The following is a 5,356-nucleotide window of genomic DNA, read 5'->3' on the forward strand; positions in this document are numbered from 1 at the left end:
GAGTTGTGTCATAACTCAACTTTGACATAATTATATTAGCTCTTTTTCGGTTAAGCATTGAGCATTATATATCCAAGTTGTTATATATGATACATCCTTCGAACCAAAAATAAGTTTTTAAAGTTCCTAGAGAAGGCTGACAGCTAAGTACTCCACTAATAGCTAACTTTGCTAATAGTGGTTAAGCCGTCTTAATAAAAGATAACAACTTTATAAGTTGTAAGTGTAACATCCACTTCCATATACGTCTTTGTTCTAAACCGCCCTGTTAGAATAATTTTATAGCCAAAGAGACATCATTAGCCACCAAAAAAAAAAAAAAAAAAGAAGAGAAAAAAAAAGAAAAAAAAAAGAAGGAAAAAAAACTGTAGTCATTGCTTGGTCACAAATGCAATGAGTCTCCGCTATAAATTCCCTCTTCTCTGGTTTACTCAAACATCAAGCAAATAGCAAACAACCAAACACACATTTCAAATTTTCAAAGACTAATTAGCAATATTTCTCTTAGGATCAAATTCCAATTATGGCATCCATGGGATTTAGCTATGCCCATCTTCATGTTCAACAAAAATGCCTTAAAGAGAAGTCGAAGAGATTGGAGGAGGAAAATGCTCGAAGTAGTAATAATGAGTGTGGCAGCACGGTGAAAAAATTAACCGCGGAGGGTAAACGTAGTAAGGGTAAGAAAATTTACCCCGGTGGATTTGCTTCAGTGGATTCTAATGAGAACTTTGGTGAAAATAAAAAGCAGTAGTAATTTTATGTAGCAAGGGCATTGTGTACTTTCACTCTCTCCTCTTTTTTTTTTTGGGTTGTTGTTGTTGTTATTGTAGTAGTTGTTGTTGTTAAATTTGTCTTCTTTTTTTTTTTCTTAATTTGTGCATGTAAAATGTAGTAGTGTGAATGTTATGGCTTAACGCATATGCAGCCCCCTGAACTTGTCCCTTTTTTTCATTTTGGCACCTTAACTAAGTGTTGTTCTTATTGAACTCCTGAACTCGTCCTCAAGTGTGTCTATCAAACACAATCTGACTTCCATAGTATTCTATCTTCAATGTAGCAATATGCTAATATATATTCTAATTTAATTATGCCATCTTATAGCTAAGATTAGTAGCAATTGAGAGGGAAGAAAAGAGTAAGCTCTTAATTAAGATGGCAGTAAAAGAGCAGAACCAGCAAAAACCGAAACATCCATGACCTAAAGAATAGTTTACCACACGTCTAGAATATTACTTTACCTTCATTACCACGACTTTTTTTTCTAATAAAAATCAGATTTAGAGGGTTTGATAGACACACTTAAGGATGAGTTCAGGGATTCAATAGAAACAACACTTAGTTGAGGTGCCAAAATGGAAAAAAATGAACAAGTTTACGGGGCGGCATATGCATTAAGCCGAATATTATTGTTTGAGCCCTAGCATGGTGGTTATACTAATAAAAGAATAAAGTCCAAATTGCTGCAGTCACTTAGCTATTCTTAATTTACATTTGATGTAAGTTTACGTATTATTACCAGCGTTTATATTTGGCTGCTCAACGCCTTGACTGCTTATCACATTACACACACACACACAAAAAATAATAATAATAATAATAATAATAATAATAATAATAATAATAATAATAATAATAATAATAATAATAATAATAAGAAGAAGAAGAAGAAGAAGAAGAGAGAATTAGTTCATCGCTAATTCATTTCTAAATTGCTCGTAGCTAATAATTTCTTTTAATAATTTGTCGCTAAATAGAATCAACGACGGACTTGAGTGTTTAGCTACAATTTCTTTTTTTTTTAGTAGTCGACGGAAAGTGCATGCACTGATAATATTCAATCACTATCAAAGAAACATACTTATAATTGTGTGGAGAGTTAATTATCAAAATATGCTGACTGCTAATTACAACTCCATAAGCTACTGTCGTGACCCGGCTAAGAGACTGGCGAAACTAGGTAGAGAGAAGGGACATAAAGTTCCTTTTGTGGAACTTGTACGCATATTGTATAAGATAATTAAAAATGAAAATTTGTAATTATATATGCATACGGTTGAAACCCCATTACATAAAAATTGTGGAGTAAATATCTTAAAAGGTCACTCAACTTTGAGAAATTATTTAGCAAAGTTATTGAACTTTGCTACATATCAATAAAATCATTCAATTTTGGCCTTTACTCTCATAAAATCACTCAACTAAATATGTAATTAAAAAAATATGATATGACAATATTAATTAATTTTTTTATGCCATGTAGACATGGACCCCACAAATTTTAAAAAAATAATCATATTTTAATATCTCAACATCCACCCCCTAACCCTTCATTTAAAACTCATTTTCTTTGTTGTTTCTACCTTATTTTTATGTGTGCTCTTATTCTTTTTCTTGAAATTATTTTCTTATTTATTTATTTATTGCACTGTCCTTCTTTTTAGCTTCTACAATCTTTCTTTTCGGCTCTATTTTCTTATCTTTCTATTTTGTTTACGTATATCTATTTAATAGATAAGACTTACTCATATAAGATATTTACACCAAATCAATATGTATGAATTTTATTATAATTAAGAAATAAATAAAATAAAAATACATATTACTTAATCATAATTAAAGAATATATAGAAACACGTGAATGTTATTATTGGTCTGGCTGAAAGGAAGAGGCCACATAGGACCGGTTGGACCCTTTCCTTTTGTAAGCAACAACAATTTTTTTTTTTTTTTTTTTTTACCAAAAAAAAAATTTTTTTTGGTTAATGTACGTTGGAACTAAGATTAAAAATAAATCCGTTGGCATTAGTGTGTTCAATGAGTCAATTGAAATTTAACAACTTAGCTCTCACGTAAAGTGTCTAAAGTAGTAGATTAATTTTTATACATGAAATTTTAGAAAAAACTGAAATGTATATCCAAAACTATGAATTTATTTTATTTTATTTTATTTGTGGGGTTCATGTCTACATGGCATAAAAAAATTGATTAATATTGCCAAGTCAAATTTCTTTGATGACACATTTAGTTGAGTGATTTTATGAGAGTAACGGCCAAAGTTCAGTGATTTTATTGATATGTAGCAAAGTTTAATGACTTTGCTACATAATTACTCAAAGTTGAGTGACCTTTTGAGATATTTACTCAAAAAATGTGGGTGTGGCGGTGAAGAGAATTCAAAATCTATTATACAAAGTCATAAGTTCAAGATTTCTTAAATATATCTGTCTTTACAAAAGAGCCTGTGATGAGTACTTAGCTATCTCACTACCCGTTTGGACTTTTTTTCCGGAAAACGTTTTCACTTTATTTGAAAAATCAATATTTGGTCATTAAAATTCCAAATACAATTTGAAAAACACCAAAAAATCCGTTTTCACTTCAGTACATTTGAGTACCCGTTTGGCCATAAGAATTATTCACTTTTTTCTGGAATTTTTTTCACTTTTTTCAAAAATTAGTGTTTGGCTATGAAAATTCCAAATACAACTTGAAGTTGTATTTGGAATTTGAAAAACAAGTTTTTCTAGTTTTTCACTTTCTTCACAACTAAAACAAGTACATTTCAACCAAAAAAAAAAAAAAAACTATTTGCAAAAACTATGGCCAAACACAACTCCAACTCCAACATTTCAAAAAAAGTGAAAAAGTTTTTGGTTTCTGCCAAACACCTACTCAAACAACCAAATATTCTTTGCAAAAACTATAACCAAACACAATTCCATCTGCAACTCCAACTTCAAAATTCCAAATAAAGTGAAAAATATTTGATTTTCATGGCCAAATGCCGACTATAATTAGACGAACCAATTCAACGCATCTTATAATCATCATCGTCATCACAACACAACAATTACTCTACTTCTTCCATTTCAATATACAACAACAACAACAACAACATACCCAGTATAATATCACAAGTGGGATTTGGGGAGGGTAGGATGTACGCAGACCATACCTCTACCTTTATGGGATAGAGAGATTGTTTCCGATAGACCCTTGACTCAAAACAAATGTAATCGAATGCAGAAACGTAGGAAAGAAAAAAAAAAAGGGACAACAAAATAAACAAAATAAATGCAGTAACATATATCAATACACATTAGCGGAAAAAAAATTACGCGACCACCCTAAATCATACGATAACAACTCTATTACCTACTAACCATCTACCCTAATCCTCGACCTCCACACCCTCCTATCCAAGGTCATGTCCTCAGTCAATTGGAGCTCTGTCATGTCCTGTCTAATCACCTCCCCTAGTTCTTCTTCGGCCTACCTCTACCTCTCCTAACTCCTGCTATAGCCAACCTCTCACACCTCCTCCTATAGACAACCTCCCACACCTCCTCAGTGATGTATCCTCGTACCTCCTCTTCACATGTCCGAACCATCTTAGCCTCATTTTCCTCATCTTGTCCGCCACAGAGGCAACTCCCACCTTATCCCGTATAACTTCATTCTTAATCCATCCTATCCCTTCTAGTATGCCCACATGTCCATATAAGCATCCTCATCTCCGCCACATTCATCTCCTGAACGTGGGAATTCCTGACTGGCCAACACTCTGCCCCATACAAAAGTGCTGGTCTAACCACCACTCTGTAGACTTTACCTTTAAGCCTTGGCGACACTTTCCTATCACACAGTGCCCTAAAGGAGAGCCTCCATTTCGCCCACCCCACCCCAATACGGTGTGCGATGTCAACATCAATCTCTCCATCTCCTTGGATTATGGACCCAAGATACTTGAAGTTGTCTCTCTTAGGAATGACTAGTGCCTCAATCTTCACTTCCACCTTTGCCTCAGACGTCACATTGCTGAACTTACAGTCCATGTACTCTGTCTTCGTCCTCGCTAACTTGAAACCTTTTGACTCAAAGCCTCTTTTCAAACTTCCGACCTATCATTAACTCCACTTCGTGTCTCGCCAATCAATACTATGTCATCCGCGAATAACATACATCACCACACCTCTCCTTAAATATGTCGTGTCAATGTGTCCATCACTAAGATAAATAGGAACGGGCTAAGGGCTGATCCCTAATGCAACCTCATCTCGATTGGAAAGTGCTCCGAGTCACCTCCCTCTGTCCTAACCCTAGTTTTGGCTCCATCGTACATATCCTGGATACAGGGGTGAATTTGTGTGTAAATTTTGGGTCACATGAACACATGGTCACTCGACTAATCTCGATATATTATGTGTATAATTTTGAAAATATATCTAATATTAACTAAGTGAACACATGGTCATAATAGGATGAGTGGATAATCGGTCAAAGGTTATCTTTGTATTCGAAGGTCACGGGTTCAATCCCATTTTCAAGTGCCTTTTTAAATTTTTGTCATTAT

The 5,356-nt window shown here is 33.8% G+C and overlaps 1 long non-coding RNA gene across 1 annotated transcript; it reads left to right on the top strand.

The window, feature by feature from the left end:
- Window positions 1–363: 363 nt before the first annotated feature.
- Window positions 364–1,468, top strand: LOC132042845 (uncharacterized). The gene is made up of 2 exons (XR_009411600.1): window positions 364–899; window positions 1,400–1,468. It is a non-coding gene; the product is annotated as an uncharacterized LOC132042845 (long non-coding RNA).
- The last annotated feature ends 3,888 nt before the right edge of the window (window positions 1,469–5,356 follow it).

Source organism: Lycium ferocissimum, unplaced genomic scaffold (assembly GCF_029784015.1).
Source record: "Lycium ferocissimum isolate CSIRO_LF1 unplaced genomic scaffold, AGI_CSIRO_Lferr_CH_V1 ctg18364, whole genome shotgun sequence".
Classification (NCBI taxonomy): domain Eukaryota; kingdom Viridiplantae; phylum Streptophyta; class Magnoliopsida; order Solanales; family Solanaceae; genus Lycium; species Lycium ferocissimum.